The 15,841-nt window shown below is 55.0% G+C and overlaps 1 protein-coding gene and 1 long non-coding RNA gene across 2 annotated transcripts in view; one reads left to right on the plus strand and one right to left on the minus strand.

The window, feature by feature from the left end:
* LOC146863601 (uncharacterized) overlaps positions 1-15,841 on the minus strand; it is a 277,244-nt gene that overhangs the window by 104,985 nt on the left and 156,418 nt on the right. The gene's annotated exons all lie outside the window — the stretch shown is intronic.
* Positions 1-15,841, plus strand: part of LOC146863602 (uncharacterized) — an 80,526-nt gene that overhangs the window by 23,649 nt on the left and 41,036 nt on the right. The window lies entirely within an intron of this gene.

Here is a 15,841-nt window from a genome sequence, read left to right on the forward strand (position 1 = left end):
CCTCCTTAATCCTAGGTACCACTGCTAGGTACAGCTCGTCTGAGAGGGGACTTCTGTTGGCCTTGTAAGGGCAAATCATAGATTTAATAATAGGAGGTCCATTCCCTCCTATAGACTTATGGGCAACGCAAAGGTCTTTAAAATTAATTCTCTCCTGCGCCGGTAACCAGTGGAGGGCACGTAGTGCCAGCTTTGCCGTGCAGCGATTATGAGTTCCTATGAGCAGTCTTTCAGCGGAATTTTGTACAATCTGCAGTTTTGTGGTGGCTGCATTTGGGGCGCCCAGGTAGAGGGCGTTACCATAATCTATCCTAGAGAGGAAGAGCGCTTGGACCAGGTTTTCTTTTGCTTGATCCGGTAGGAGGGGCAGTGTAGGAAGGTGGAATCTGACTGCATGGTTGCCCCCACGTTTTTCCTGGTGTTTTGCTGGTTTTCGACTTAGTCTGGCTGGGATACTGCTATTCAGGACCCCAACCTATCTGCTTTCCCCTTTAAATGGACTCCAAGTACTGTAGGTACACTCCAGATTGGATTCTGGGGTACCCTTTTGTTATGTTAGGTTATGTTAGGTATTTTTGTATAGGTCACAGCTGCTTCAGTGAAGAGGCGTCCCGGCGCTGGCAGCACTGACAGTAAAAAGCTAGGGCTAGACCGTAGGGAAAAGGTAGGCTTTAATGGCCATACGGAATGATAGAAGGCAGTCAAGCCGCCGGATCCGGACAGGGAGGGAGTTCCAAAGTTTAGCAGCAAGAAGTCGGAATGACCGGTCCCCTGCTCTGAGACGCTTCACCTGGGGAATGGATGCAAGGAATTGCTCAGCAGAGCGTAGCTGGCGTGTGGGTACATATGGGGCTAGCAGATTAGAGAGCATTTCGGGAGAGGACAGTTTTAAGATTTTAAAAGCCAGGCAAAGTACTTTGCATTGGATCCGTTGGGGAACGGGCAACCAGTGTAGGCGTCGCAAGGCTCCTGAAGCTGAGCTGGTTCTGGGGAGCCTCAATAGGACTCGGGCGGCAGCGTTCTGTACTCGCAGGAGGCGGGCAACTTCAGCCTTGTTGGCGCCTAGCATGAGGGAGTTGGCATAGTCTAATCTAGACAGGATGGTTGCCTGGACAATCAACTGTCGGGTTAGGGGATCAAAGAAGTCCAGCATGGACCTCAAGCCCCGAAGGAGACCAAAGCAAGTGCCAGCGGTCTTTTTGGTATGTTCCCGGAGCCCAAGGGTGGAGTCAAACCATATCCCAAGGTTCTTTACTGCCGATTTAGGAGTAGGTGCAGGGCCCAGGGACTCCGGCCACCAGCTTTTACTCCAGAGCCCCTTGTTCCTCTCCACCAGCAGCACTTCTGATTTGCTGGCGTTAAGTTGAAGGCAGTTCGCGGTCATCCAGCACGCAACTGCTGCAAGGCCACTCCGAAATTGCACGGCTCCCTGAGAGTGCTCATCGGAAAGGGCTACGACTAGCTGCGTATCGTCGGCTTACGAGACCATGGTCAAGCCATGATCTCTAGCCACCGCCGCCAGAGGTTGACGTAAAGATTGAATAGCACGGGGATTAACGCTGACCCCTGGGGAACCCCCTGTTTGATGGCATGGGCATGTGAGAGGAAGGTGGGGGCCGACACCTGAAATGATCTGTCCGAAAGAAAGGAGCGGAACCATTCTAAGGCCAGACCCACCACCCCCACCTCAGGAGGATCTGATGTGATACCATGTCAAACGCGGCGCTAAGATCGAGCTGTATGAGCGCCGCAGTTTCACCCTCATCCAGGATGGTACGTAGATGTTCACTTACTGCTAGAAGTGCGGTGTCGGTACTGTGACCGGGACGGAAGCCATTCTGGGAGCAATCTAGGGCGCCAGTGTTGTTCAGATAGCCTGAGAGCACAGTATTGGTGTGGGCCTCTGCGATTTTAGCGACCCAGGGCAGGACGGATATGGGGCGAAAATTTTCTGGTCTGGTGGGATTAAGTGTAGGCTTTTTAAGTAGGGGGACCACCCGCGCTTGTTTCTATGATGAGGGTACCACCGAAGTGGAAAATGAGGCGTTGATAATCTGGCGTAGGGGTGTCATAAGAGCAGGTAGTGAATCCCTGAATTGGGTCGGTCTCATGGGGTCTATAGGGGAGCCTGATTTTACTTTTTTGCTTAGAGAGAGGAACTCATCCTGGGAGATAGGGGGGATTGCTACCAGGGGATTGGTGAGTTGAGGATCTGCAGGGACCATGGGGTCCAGCGGGCAGGTAGAGAAGGATTTATAAATAGCTTCAACTTTCTGGACAAAGAAGGTGGCCAGGCCGTTGCATTGCTGCTCAGACGTAATCCATGGAGTGGAGGGGTCCTTCCTGGTTTTAAGATCGTTGAGGATTTTGAAAATGCTTTTTGCTGGGTTGTTACTAGTCCTAATGTCATTAGTGCGATAGGCTGATCGGGCCCGGTGTATGGCCTTGTGGTAGTGTTTGATTGCATCTTGGTACGTCTTTTTGGCCTGAAGGTCATATGCCCTTCTCCAGACCCGTTCTAGCTTCTTGCAAGTGCTGCGCAGGGTTGCCAGAGAGTCGTTATACCAGGGGTTGGAGTTTGAGCAGCGACTCTTAGCCCATTTGGCAGGGATCAAAATGTCCAAGGCCTGTAATATCCAGTCACAGAATGATTTATAAGCTTGCTCAGGATCAGCGTCTAAGGTGGGGGAAGAAGAGGCCAGGGTGGAGAGCAGATCCTTTCATTTAAGTTTGTGCCAGCAACGTCTAAGAGTGGTTTTGGGGTAGGGTCTCGGAATAGGCTCAGAGAGCGGAAATAAGATAGTAACTAAAAAGGGGTCGGACCAAAACACAGGGCTGGGTGTCATGACCAGGAGAGAAGGGATATTAGAGAAGACAGGGTCAAGTAAATGCCCTGCAGAGTGGGTGGGGCCCACTACCAACTGGCTCAACTGACAGGCATCCAAGTCAGCAATCAAGCCGCTGACTTCGGGGTCATTAGGAGAATCGAAGTGCAGATTGAGATCACCCACAAGGGTGAAATTTGGAGCAGTCAGAGCCAGGGAGCCAACTGCCTCAATGAGGGCCGATTTGAACTCCAAGGTAGGTCCGGGGGGGGGGCGATAGACTAGAAGAGCAGAAAAGGGGGAGTGGGCATTGAAAGAGATCATAAAGCGAGCGCATTCGCACCCTGTTATGTTCTCCTTAACAAGTGATCAGTGGTAACAGCTTTTGAAAATAACAGCTATGCCCCCGCCTCTAGTTTCTCTATTGAGTGTCAGGATACTGAACCCTGGAGGAAGGGCGAGGCCAGGTTCAGCCACCGTGGCCTCGGTCAGCCAGGATTCAGTTATGAAGAACACATCCAGTGATTCATCCTCAATGAGGTCATGGATCTCCATATAATGTTAAGGATGTGGTATACTATGTACCCAGGGCATAGGTACCCCAGGGGCCAACCAGGGGCTGAAGCATGTATTATGCCGCCCCTGGGAAGCACTCCAAAATGACACCACGGGTCTGCTACTGCAGCCTGGGTAAGGTGGTGCATGCACACCTTACTGAGATATAGGTTCACTAAATCTCTCCATATCACTGCACATGTAAACCTACCAGTCACCCCTATGCAAGGCCTTAACAATCCTGAAGGCAGAATGCTTGGTTTCATGTGAGAGGGTGCCCATGCACGAGCATAGCCCCTCTGCAGCTTTCGGAACCTTTATTCTGGGGTTGTCTGTGATGCAGCCAAACCATATACTCTTAAGTGCATTATAACCGCGCGGTAAATGCTAACTTTGGAATGGCTGCATGGAAACATGTCGTGTTTGGTATCAAACACCTTGGAATCATACCCCCACCCAGTAACTGGTGTGAGAGGTATGATTCCACCCTACTAGAGGGAGAAACATGATTGCAACGGTACACCTGGTACCAGCTTAATAGAACCCTGGCATCACAAAATGGATGCTGCAGCCACAGACACGAGTCTGCCCTCCTGCTGCTGGACGAAACTCCATCAGGGGAGGCCTGGACAATAGGTTTCCTGTCCCAGGGAGGTGTAACCACCTCCCCAGACAGGCAGATGTGTATTGGGGCTGGGCGGGAGCACTCTCTGGTGCTTTGAAGTCCTGCACTGGGGGCACACTTGATGTCCCTGTGCATAGTACAATTCAAACCGGTTGCAGGGGCTACCTGCCCCTGCTCTGGCGTGAAACTGGACAAAGGAAATGGGTGTAGCCGCCCCTCTTTCCTGACCCTCCTATAGGTGGGTCCCCAGAGTTTGTCCCACCCCTTCCTTGGATTTGAAGTAGGAACCCCTGGCTACAGAACTTTAGATTTACCTGGATGAAACTCTGATACATACTCCTGGAACATCGACAATCTACAAGGCGCTAGATGACTGATGAATCTCCCTTGGAGTAAAGGAGTTACTCCCCTGCAAGGCAGGCACCTAAAACGCATCTGACCGGTTTGTTTCTCCGAAGTTCCCGCCGGACTCCGAAGAATTTGCAACACAGGAGTTGGGTTACCAGACTTCCCAGAGGCCGAAAGAGCTCCCAACAAAGCTGAGACCCGTAGCCCTTGTGGGGACCATGGAACCGGAACCCCTGGACAAAGTGCACATTTGCAAGTGCATATGCTTCTTGATGATCCTTGAGGCTGTGCTTTGGGCTACTTGTACTCCAAGCCCCCGAGCAGTGTTTCCACTGAAGATTACTGGCCTACACTCACCGAGTGTCCCGTGGGCTGGTATTGTGTGATTCCTCTCGAGGTCCCTTCGCGATCCATGTTCAGTCGACTGGTGGGTCCCTGTGAAGGCAACTCTAACTTTGATTGGGCTTACCTGGTTTCTCCAGACAGGCCCGGACTCTCCATCGCTTGGGGTCCTCACCGAAGCATCTTTTCTCCGACCGCGTGAGTTGCAGTTGCCAAGGCTTGTTGGTGTTCAATCCGGACACTGACCCCCCCAGCACGCAATATCCTTCGTGGGACAGCTCATCCCTGGACTTTGGTCATCCTCGACGTCTCCTGGTCCCCGTGGCTGCAGAGTCAAGCTTCACCTCTTCGCACCTGAAGCACCCGACATCGGTGGGCATTCGTCTATTGTACCCCTGGTCACTGGCAAGTGACCCAGACTCTGTCCCCTCTACTTTCAGGTTCTTCTCATCTTTGATCCAGGCTTGGATCACACCGGACACTTTCCTTTCCACAGCAGCAGCACTTTGCAGCACATCGCCATTGAAATCAATGACGATTCCCGACACCATTTGACACCTGTGCACCTGGCTTCCCTGGGTGAGGTAACATGAGTACTCCGGTGCTCCCGTGGGGGCTGGCCCTAGAACCCTCTAAGTCTAAAGGGGTTTGCTCAAAGTCCTCTCCTAAGTGACCTTAAACTTTAAAATTCCAACCGCGACTTTCCCATAGAATAATACAGAGCTCGCGGCTGCGTTCTCACACTGTACGCGTCCCCCGTAGGTCCCCTGTGTCACTACCTTGGGTGGTTCCTTGGGGTCCCAGCGATTCTACAGGCTCTAGGCCTTGTGTCTAGTTCAGTCGTGGTTCTTACACCACTTTCTTAATATATGGTTTGGTCTCCCCCTGGGGCCCATTGTATATTGTGCTATTTACTGTCGTTTTAGAACTGTATTATTGTGTATCTTGGACTCTAATCTCATAAAGAGATTAGTAGTGAGTGTTTAGAAATAAATACATATATTTTATATATAGCTTGTGTGGGTCTCCTTTCATTTAGTGATTCAAGTGGTTATAATCTGGCAAACCAAGCTGCTTTACACTCCTTCAAGGCTTAGCCTGAAGGGTGCTCTCCACAGCTACCACTAGGATAGCTTTCAATAAAGGTTGTCTTAAACCTATTCATCAATAAGGGTTATTTGGACTGGTACAGGGTGTCCACTATAACTAGTGGACAGCATATACCAGGCCAACTTCTCACAGGCAGCACTTTGCGGATCATTCTTAACATGCCATAACATGAAGCAGCGGACTTCCTGGCTTGGACTTTAAATGTAAGATCTTGATCCAACCAGACACCCAGGCTTTTTATCTCAGTTTTGGGGTAGGTACCGGGCCCATACAGGCTGGCCACATGGTATTAGATTTGAAATTTAACTGATGACAAGCAGCAAGAGCTCCGTTTTATCCCTGTTGGGTTCTAAGTGGGACAGGCCCATCCACTTAGTAACTTTCTCAAGACAAGCGTGGAGATCAGAGGGCGTATGGTCGGCCTGGGTTAATGACACAACCAACTGTGTGTCATCGGCATATGTAACTATATGAATCCCAAAGGGGGAAACGATGTCAGCCAGTGGAGACATATAGACATTAAAAAGGGTCGGGCTCTAGGATGAGCCCTGGGGGGCTCCACACCTAATGGTGATAAGTTTAGAAAAGATGTCACCTTCAAAAACCTGAAAGCCCCTGTCTTCCAGAAAGGATTGGAGCCACGATAAAGCCTTGCCGGACACTCCTATGCTCCTAAGATGGTGAGCCAGGGTACGATGGTTCACTGTATCGAAGGCAGCACTTAAATCCAGGAGTATTATGGCCGCCATACCTCCAGAATCGAGGACTTTTGTCGCTTGCTCCACTACCGCTAATAAGGCCGTCTCAGTGCCTTGTTCGAGGGCGGAAGCCAGTTTGTGAGGGGTGGAGCAGGTTATTGGATTCAAGAAACATGAAAGTGTATGGTAAACATGTTTCTCCGCGATTTTGCCAATTACTAGGACGGTCATTGCCCAGATCTGCAGGGTCCAGGTTAGGTTTTTTTAGCAAAGCTTTTGCCATTGCACTTTTTCATTCTGGGGCGAGTCTACCTAATGAGAGGGAGGCATTGATCAGGCTGGTGTAATGGGGGCAACTGTAGGTGCTACCAGTTTCAAAATGTTGGGTGGTGCAGGGTCAAGCGGTGACCCCGATTTGACAGAAGTTAAGGTGGCTAGAAATGACTCCTGAGCAATCGGAATAAAGGTCTCCTGATGGTGTTCACGGCGATCGGCTCAAGTGTATCATTGTCTCTTTGTGGGAGATGCTTGAGAATATTATGAATTTTGGTGGCAAAGTATTCCGCGAGTTCGTTACAGCAGTATCCCGAAGGATCGGGTGCCGCTGGAGGATCAGGGACTTTGAGAAGCTTTTTAGCAATAAGGAAAGTCTCTCTGGAGGAGTTGGCTGCTGTTGTAATCCTTTCTTCATAGTAAGTGGCCTGGGCTCGTTTTATTTCAGCCTTGTATGTTCCGATAGCTGCCCTATATTCCTGTTTCTTAATATGTGAGAAATCTTTCCTCCAAGTCCTCTCCAGTCTTTTGCATTGCTGTTGTAAAATGCACAGCTCAGGGGAGAACCGTGCAGATTTATTAGAGCCCGCTTTCTTCTGGATTGATTTCGTTGGGAGCACCTCGTTCGTTGACTCCTCAATCCAGTGTGTTACGTTCTGATAGTACGTGGCTGGATAGAGTTCCAGATTCGGTTTGTAGTTTTCCGTTTCCTGGGTCCACCCTTCCACAGGGAGTTTGTGCCAGAGACTGATAAAAATTCGAGTTGACTTGGTGTGCGGCACATGAAGGGGGGGGGGGGAGTGGCAGACAAACAGAATTAAAAAATGGTCTGACCATGGTATGGGGATGGAGACTTTACCTTTTAGTTCCGCCAGATTAGAAAAAATCAATAAGGCGACCTTTGATATGGGTTGCTTGGGAGACCTTCTGGTGTGGTTCGAGGTCCCTTCGCGATCCCTGTTCAGTCGACTGGTGGGTCCCTGTGAAGGCAACTTTAACTTTGATTGGGCTTACCTGGTTTCTCCAGACAGGCCCGGACTCCCTGCCATCAGGTCTTGTGCTCGTTCAATCACCGAAGATGCTGAGGGGTCCTCAAAGTGAATGTTAAAATCTCCAAGGAGAGTGAAATTAGCCGAAGAGCTGGCCAGAGTCATAGCTGTTTCCAGCAGAGATTTACCAAATTGCCCATTGACCCAGGTGGACGGCAGATCAGTATACCCGAGAATGACAGTGAGGGAGTAAATTCCACTGAAAAATGAACATTCTCACAGTCTAATAGCGGACTCTAGTAGTCTACAGGTCAAATGGTCTTTATAGATAATGGCAATACCACCACCCACTCCTGTGGTTCTGTCTTTCCTCTAGAAGGTATCAGGAGGAAGGGATTGGACAATGTCCGGCTCTGAGCTGCCGGTGAGCCAGGTCTCCGTGAGAAACAGAACCCCAGGACCAGAGTCTTTTAACAACATGGAAATCTCAGTTGTGTGCTTAGGCAGATATCTGCAATTGAGTAAGAGTAGTTTGTAGGTGGGCCCCGCTGAGAGTGAGGGAGATCTCAACTGGTGAGTCTAAAACGACAATGTGAGCACCAGTCCTGAAGCTCCTCCTAGGAAATGCTATGAGTACACTTGAGGCTTGGGAATCTGTTTAACTGCTTCAACAATAAACTGGGGGAGCAGAGCCTTTCTGGGGGCACAGACCCAGGGGGTTCGGGCCCCTGGGCGTGGTCGGGCGCGGACGGGCGCAGACGGGCTTGCCTTTTGCACGCCTTTGGCACGCCAGCGGTGCGCGTCTTCTGGCGTATTTATCTCGTCAGCTGTGCGTCGGGTCCAGCCACTAGAATGCTGAGCCGGCGCCTACCCAACGTGAGCCCTTGCTATTGTGCAATTCCCTTGCATCCCCACCACCGGAGTATTGAACGCAGCTCCTCTGTAAGTAACACCAGGGATTTGCCTATCGATCAATCTTGGAGTTATCAATCCCACAGAGAACATTCTCTTGTGTTCTGCACCAATATGTAGCCTATTGATAAATCCTGGGACTGTCAGTCGCCTCCTTCTGCTTTCACCCCCTTTGCATCCTCTGCTGAATCTTCAGATGGAGCCCCAAAAATCTAGAAAGTCCATCACGCAGGCCGTCGTCACCAGCCGCCTCGACTATGGCAATGCTCTCGATGACAGAATTCCACCCAGCCCCTTAGACGACTCCGGACCATATAGAGCACTGTTGCAAGAGTCATCCTGGAGCACCCCAATGGACCCACATCCCTTCACACTTCAAACCTGTACTGGCTCCACACCCAGAAGAGATGCCAGTTCAAGATCCTCACATGTCTTCAAAGCCCTTCACAACCAAGGACCATCCTACATCAACCACTGACTGAAGTCCCATCTTCTCCCAAAGAGCCTGCACTCTGCCTCACTCACCCACCCACATCCCCGTATCCATCACAGCTGCAGCCGGGGCCCCTCCATCCCCTGCATCACTGCCAAGACCTCAAACGACCTGCCCCTCCGCCTCCGAACAGCAACCTCCCTGTCAGACTTCAGAAAGAGGCTCAAGACCTGGAGTGACCTGCCCCTCCACGTCCGACCGGCACCCTCCCTGGTAGACTTCAGAAAGAAACTCAAGACCTTGAGTGACCTGTCCCTCCACGTCCGACCGGCACCCTCCCAGGTGGACTTCAGAAAGAAACTCAAGACCTGGAGCGACCTGCCCCTCCACGTCCGACCGGCACCCTCCTTGGTGGACTTCAGAAAGAAACTTAAGACCTGGAGTGACCTGCCCCTCCACGTCCGAACGGCGCCCTCCCTGGGGGACTTCAGAAAGAAACTCAAGACCTGGAGTGACCTGCCCCTCCATGTCCGACCGGCACCCTCCTAGGTGGACTTCAGAAAGAAACTCAAGACCTGGAGTGACATGCCCCTCCACGTCCGACCGGCGCCCTCCCTGGGGGACTTCAGAAAGAAACTCAAGACCTGGAGTGACCTGCCCCTCCACGTCCGACCGGCGCCCTCTCTGGGGGACTTCAGAGAGAAGCTCAAGACCTGGAGTGACCTGCCCCTGCACGTCCGACCGGCGCCCTCCCTGGGGGACTTCAGAAAGAAACTCAAGACCTGGAGTGACCTGCCCCTCCACGTCCGACCAGCACCCTCCCTGGGGGACTTCCGAAAGAAACTCAAGACCTGGAGTGACCTGCCCCTCCACGTCCGACCGGCGCCCTCCCTGGTGGACTTCAGAAAGAGACTCAAGACCTGGAGTGACCTGCCCCTCCACGTCCGACCTGCGCCCTCCCTGGTGGACTTCAGAAAGAGACTTAAGACCTGGAACGACCTGCCCCTCCACATCTGACCGGCGCCCTCCGTGGGGGACTTTAGAAAGAGACTCAAGACCTGGAGTGACCTGCCCCTCCACGTCCGACCTGCGCCCTCCCTGGTGGACTTCAGAAAGAGACTTAAGACCTGGAACGACCTGCCCCTCCACATCTGACCGGCGCCCTCCGTGGGGGACTTTAGAAAGAGACTCAAGACCTGGAGTGACCTGCCCCTCCACGTCCGACCTGAGCCCTCCCTGGTGGACTTCAGAAAGAGACTCAAGACCTGGAACGACCTGCCCCTCCACGTCTGACCGGCGCCCTCCGTGGGGGACTTTAGAAAGAAACTCAAGACCTGGAGTGACCTGCCCCTCCACGTCCGACCGGCGCTCTCCCTGGGGGACTTCAGAAAGAAACTCAAGACCTGGAACGACCTGCCCCTCCACGTCCGACCAGCGCCCTCCCTGGGGGACTTCAGAAAGAAACTCAAGACCTGGAGTGACCTGCCCCTCCACGTCCGACAGGCGCCCTCCCTGGGGGACTTCAGAAAGAAACTCAAGACCTGGAGTGACCTGCCCCTCCACGTCCGACCGGCACCCTCCCTGGGAGACTTCAGAAAGAAACTCAAGACCTGGAGTGACCTGCCCCTCCACGTCCGACCGGCACCCTCCCTGTGGGACTTCAGAATGAAACTCAAGACCTGGAGTGACCTGCTCCTCACGTCCGACCAGCACCCTCCCAGGTGGACTTCAGAAAGAAACTCAAGATCTGGAGTGACCTGCCCCTCCACGTCTGACCGGCGCCCTCCCTGGGGGACTTCAGAAAGAAACTCATGACCTGGAGTGACCTGCCCCTCCACGTCCGACCCGCGCCCTCTCTGGGGGACTTCAGAGAGAAGCTCAAGACCTGGAGTGAGCTGCCCCTCCACGTCCGACCGGCGCCCTCCCTGGGGGACTTCAGAAAGAAACTCAAGACCTGGAGTGACTTGCCCCTCCACGTCCGACCAGCACCCTCCCTGGGGGACTTCCAAAAGAAACTCAAGACCTTGAGTGACCTGCCCCTCCACGTCCGACCGGCACCCTCCCAGGTGGACTTCAGAAAGAAACTCAAGACCTGGAGTGACCTGCCCCTCCACGTCCGACCGGCACCCTCCCAGGTGGACTTCAGAAAGAAACTCAAGACCTGGAGTGACCTGCCCCTCCACGTCCGACCGGCGCCCTCCCTGGGGGACTTCAGAAAGAAACTCATGACCTGAAACGACCTGTCCCTCCACGTCTGACCGGCGCCCTCCGTGGGGGACTTTAGAAAGAAACTCAAGACCTGGAGTGACCTGCCCCTCCACGTCCGACCTGCGCCCTCCCTGGTGGACTTCAGAAAGAAACTCAAGACCTAGAGTGACCTGCCCCTCCACGTCCGACCAGCACCCTCCCTGGGGGACTTCCGAAAGAAACTCAAGACCTGGAGTGACCTGCCCCTCCACGTCCGACCGACGCCCTCCCTGGTGGACTTCAGAAAGAGACTCAAGACCTGGAGTGACCTGCCCCTCCACGTCCGACCTGCGCCCTCCCTGGTGGACTTCAGAAAGAGACTTAAGACCTGGAACGACCTGCCCCTCCACATCTGACCGGCGCCCTCCGTGGGGGACTTTAGAAAGAGACTCAAGACCTGGAGTGACCTGCCCCTCCACGTCTGACCTGCGCCCTCCCTGGTGGACTTCAGAAAGAGACTTAAGACCTGGAACGACCTGCCCCTCCACATCTGACCGGCGCCCTCCGTGGGGGACTTTAGAAAGAGACTCAAGACCTGGAGTGACCTGCCCCTCCACGTCCGACCTGAGCCCTCCCTGGTGGACTTCAGAAAGAAACTCAAGACCTAGAGTGACCTGCCCCTCCACGTCCGACCAGCACCCTCCCTGGGGGACTTCAGAAAGAAACTCAAGACCTGGAGTGACCTGCCCCTCCACGTCCGACCGGCACCCTCCCTGGGAGACTTCAGAAAGAAACTCAAGACCTGGAGTGACCTGCCCCTCCACGTCCGACCGGCACCCTCCCTGTGGGACTTCAGAATGAAACTCAAGACCTGGAGTGACCTGCCCCTCCACGTCCGACCGGCTCCCTCCCTGGGGGACTTCAGAAAGAAACTCAAGACCTGGAGTGACTTGCCCCTCCACGTCCGACCAGCACCCTCCCTGGGGGACTTCCAAAAGAAACTCAAGACCTTGAGTGACCTGCCCCTCCACGTCCGACCGGCACCCTCCCAGGTGGACTTCAGAAAGAAACTCAAGACCTGGAGTGACCTGCCCCTCCACGTCCGACCGGCACCCTCCCAGGCGGACTTCAGAAAGAAACTCAAGACCTGGAGTGACCTGCCCCTCCACGTCCGACCGGCGCCCTCCCTGGGGGACTTCAGAAAGAAACTCATGACCTGAAACGACCTGCCCCTCCATGTCTGACCGGCGCCCTCCGTGGGGGACTTTAGAAAGAAACTCAAGACCTGGAGTGACCGGCCCCTCCACGTCCGACCTGCGCCCTCCCTGGTGGACTTCAGAAAGAGACTCAAGACCTGAAACGACCTGCCCCTCCACGTCTGACCGGCGCCCTCCGTGGGGGACTTCAGAAAGAAACTCAAGACCTGGAACGACCTGCCCCTCCACGTCCGACCAGCACCCTCCCTGGGGGACTTCAGAAAGAAACTCATGACCTGGAGTGACCTGCCCCTCCACGTCCGACCGGCGCCCTCTCTGGGGGACTTCAGAGAGAAGCGCAAGACCTGGACTGACCTGCCCCTCCACGTCCGACCGGCGCCCTCCCTGGGGGACTTCAGAAAGAAACTCATGACCTGGAGTGACCTGCCCCTCCACGTCCGACCGGCGCCCTCCCTGGGGGACTTCAGAAAGAAACTCATGACCTGGAGTGACCTGCCCCTCCACGTCCGACCGGCGCCCTCTCTGGGGGACTTCAGAGAGAAGCGCAAGACCTGGACTGACCTGCCCCTCCACGTCCGACCGGCGCCCTCCCTGGGGGACTTCAGAAAGAAACTCATGACCTGGAGTGACCTGCCCCTCCACGTCCGACCGGCGCCCTCCCTGGGGGACTTCAGAAAGAAACTCATGACCTGGAGTGACCTGCCCCTCCACGTCCGACCGGCGCCCTCTCTGGGGGACTTCAGAGAGAAGCGCAAGACCTGGACTGACCTGCCCCTCCACGTCCGACCGGCGCCCTCCCTGGGGGACTTCAGAAAGAAACTCAAGACCTGGAGTGACCTGCCCCTCCACGTCCGACCGGCACCCTCCCTGGGGGACTTCCGAAAGAAACTCAAGACCTGGAGTGACCTGCCCCTCCACGTCCGACCGGCGCCCTTCCTGGTGGACTTCAGAAAGAGACTCAAGACCTGGAGTGACGTGCCCCTCCACGTCTGACCTGCGCCCTCCCTGGTGGACTTCAGAAAGAGACTCAAGACCTGAAACGACCTGCCCCTCCACATCTGACCGGCGCCCTCCGTGGGGGACTTTAGAAAGAAACTCAAGACCTGGAGTGACCTGCCCCTCCACGTCCGACCTGCGCCCTCCCTGGTGGACTTCAGAAAGAGACTTAAGACCTGGAACGACCTGCCCCTCCACATCTGACCGGCGCCCTCCGTGGGGGACTTTAGAAAGAAACTCAAGACCTGGAGTGACCTGCCCCTCCACATCCGACCAGCCCCCTCCCTGGTGGACTTCAGAAAGAAACTCAAGACCTGGAGTGACCTGCCCCTCCACGTCCGACCAGCAACCTCCCTGGGGGACTTCAGAAAGAAACTCAAGACCTGGAGTGACCTGCCCCTCCGCGTCCGACCGGCTCCCTCCCTGGGGGACTTCCAAAAGAAACTCAAGACCTGGAGTGACCTGCCCCTCCACTTCCCACCGGCGCCCTCCCTGGGGGACTTCAGAAAGAAACTCAAGACCTGGAGTGACCTGCCCCTCCACGTCCGACCGGCGCTCTCCCTGGGGGACTTCAGAAAGAAACTCAAGATCTGGAGTGACCTGCCCCTCCACGTCCGACCGGTGCCCTCCCTGTGGGACTTCAGAATGAAACTCAAGACCTGGAGTGACCTGCCCCTCCACGTCCAACCGGCACCCTTCCTGGGGGACTTCAGAAAGAAACTCGAGACCTTGAGTTACCTGCCCCTCCACGTCCGACCAGCACCCTCCCTGGTGGACTTCAGAAAGAAACTCAAGACCTGAAGTGACCTGCCCCTCCATGTCCGACCGGCGCCCTCCCTGGGAGACTTCAGAAAGAAACTCAAGACCTGGAGTGACCTGCCCCTCCACGTCTGACCAGCACCCTCCCTGGTGGACTTCAGAAAGAAACTCAAGACCTGGAGTGACCTGTCCCTCCAAGTACGACTGGCGCCCTCCCTGGTGGACTTCAGAAAGAAACTCAAGACCTGGAGTGACCTGCCCCTCCACGTCCGACCGGCGCTCTCCCTGGGGGACTTCAGAAAGAAACTCAAGACCTGGAACGACCTGCCCCTCCACGTCCGACCGACGCCCTCCCTGGGGGACTTCAGAGAGAAGCTCAAGACCTGGAGTGACCTGCCCCTCCACGTCCGACCGGCGCCCTCCCTGGGGGACTTCAGAAAGAAACTCAAGACCTGGAGTGACTTGCCCCTTCACGTCCGACCAGCACCCTCCCTGGGGGACTTCCGAAAGAAACTCAAGACCTTGAGTGACCTTCCCCTCCACGTCCGACCGGCACCCTCCCACGTGGACTTCAGAAAGAAACTCAAGACCTGGAGTGACCTGCCCCTCCACGTCCGACCGGCGCCCTCCCTGGGGGACTTCAGAAAGAAACTCATGACCTGAAACGACCTGCCCCTCCACGTCTGACCGGCGCCCTCCGTGGGGGACTTTAGAAAGAAACTCAAGACCTGGAGTGACCTGCCCCTCCACGTCCGACCTGCGCCCTCCCTGGTGGACTTCAGAAAGAGACTCAAGACCTGAAACGACCTGCCCCTCCACGTCTGACCGGCGCCCTCCGTGGGGGACTTCAGAAAGAAACTCAAGACCTGGAACGACCTGCCCCTCCACGTTCGACCGGCGCCCTCCCTGGGGGACTTCAGAAAGAAACTCAAGACCTGGAGTGACCTGCCCCTCCACGTCCAACCGGCACCCTTCCTGGGGGACTTCAGAAAGAAACTCAAGACCTGGAGTGACCTGCCCCTCCACGTCCGACCGGTGCCCTCCCTGTGGGACTTCAGAATGAAACTCAAGACCTGGAGTGACCTGCCCCTCCACGTCCAACCGGCACCCTTCCTGGGGGACTTCAGAAAGAAACTCAAGACCTGGAGTGACCTGCCCCTCCACGTCCGACCAGCACCCTCCCTGGTGGACTTCAGAAAGAAACTCAAGACCTGAAGTGACCTGCCCCTCCATGTCCGACCGGCGCCCTCCCTGGGAGACTTCAGAAAGAAACTCATGACCTGGAGTGACCTGCCCCTCCACGTCCGACCGGCGCCCTCCCTGGGGGACTTCAGAAAGAAACTCAAGACCTGGAGTGACCTGCCCCTCCATGTCTGACCGGCGCCCTCCGTGGGGGACTTTAGAAAGAAACTCAAGACCTGGAGTGACCTGCTCCTCACGTCCGACTGGCGCTCTCCCTGGGGGACTTCAGAAAGAAACTCAAGACCTGGAGTGACCTGCTCCTCACGTCCGACCGGCATCCTCCCTGGGGGACTTCAGAAAGAAACTCAAGACCTGGAGTGACCTGCCCCT

This window comes from Triturus cristatus, chromosome 2_1, assembly GCF_964204655.1.
Source record: "Triturus cristatus chromosome 2_1, aTriCri1.1, whole genome shotgun sequence".
Taxonomy (NCBI): Eukaryota; Metazoa; Chordata; class Amphibia; order Caudata; family Salamandridae; genus Triturus; species Triturus cristatus.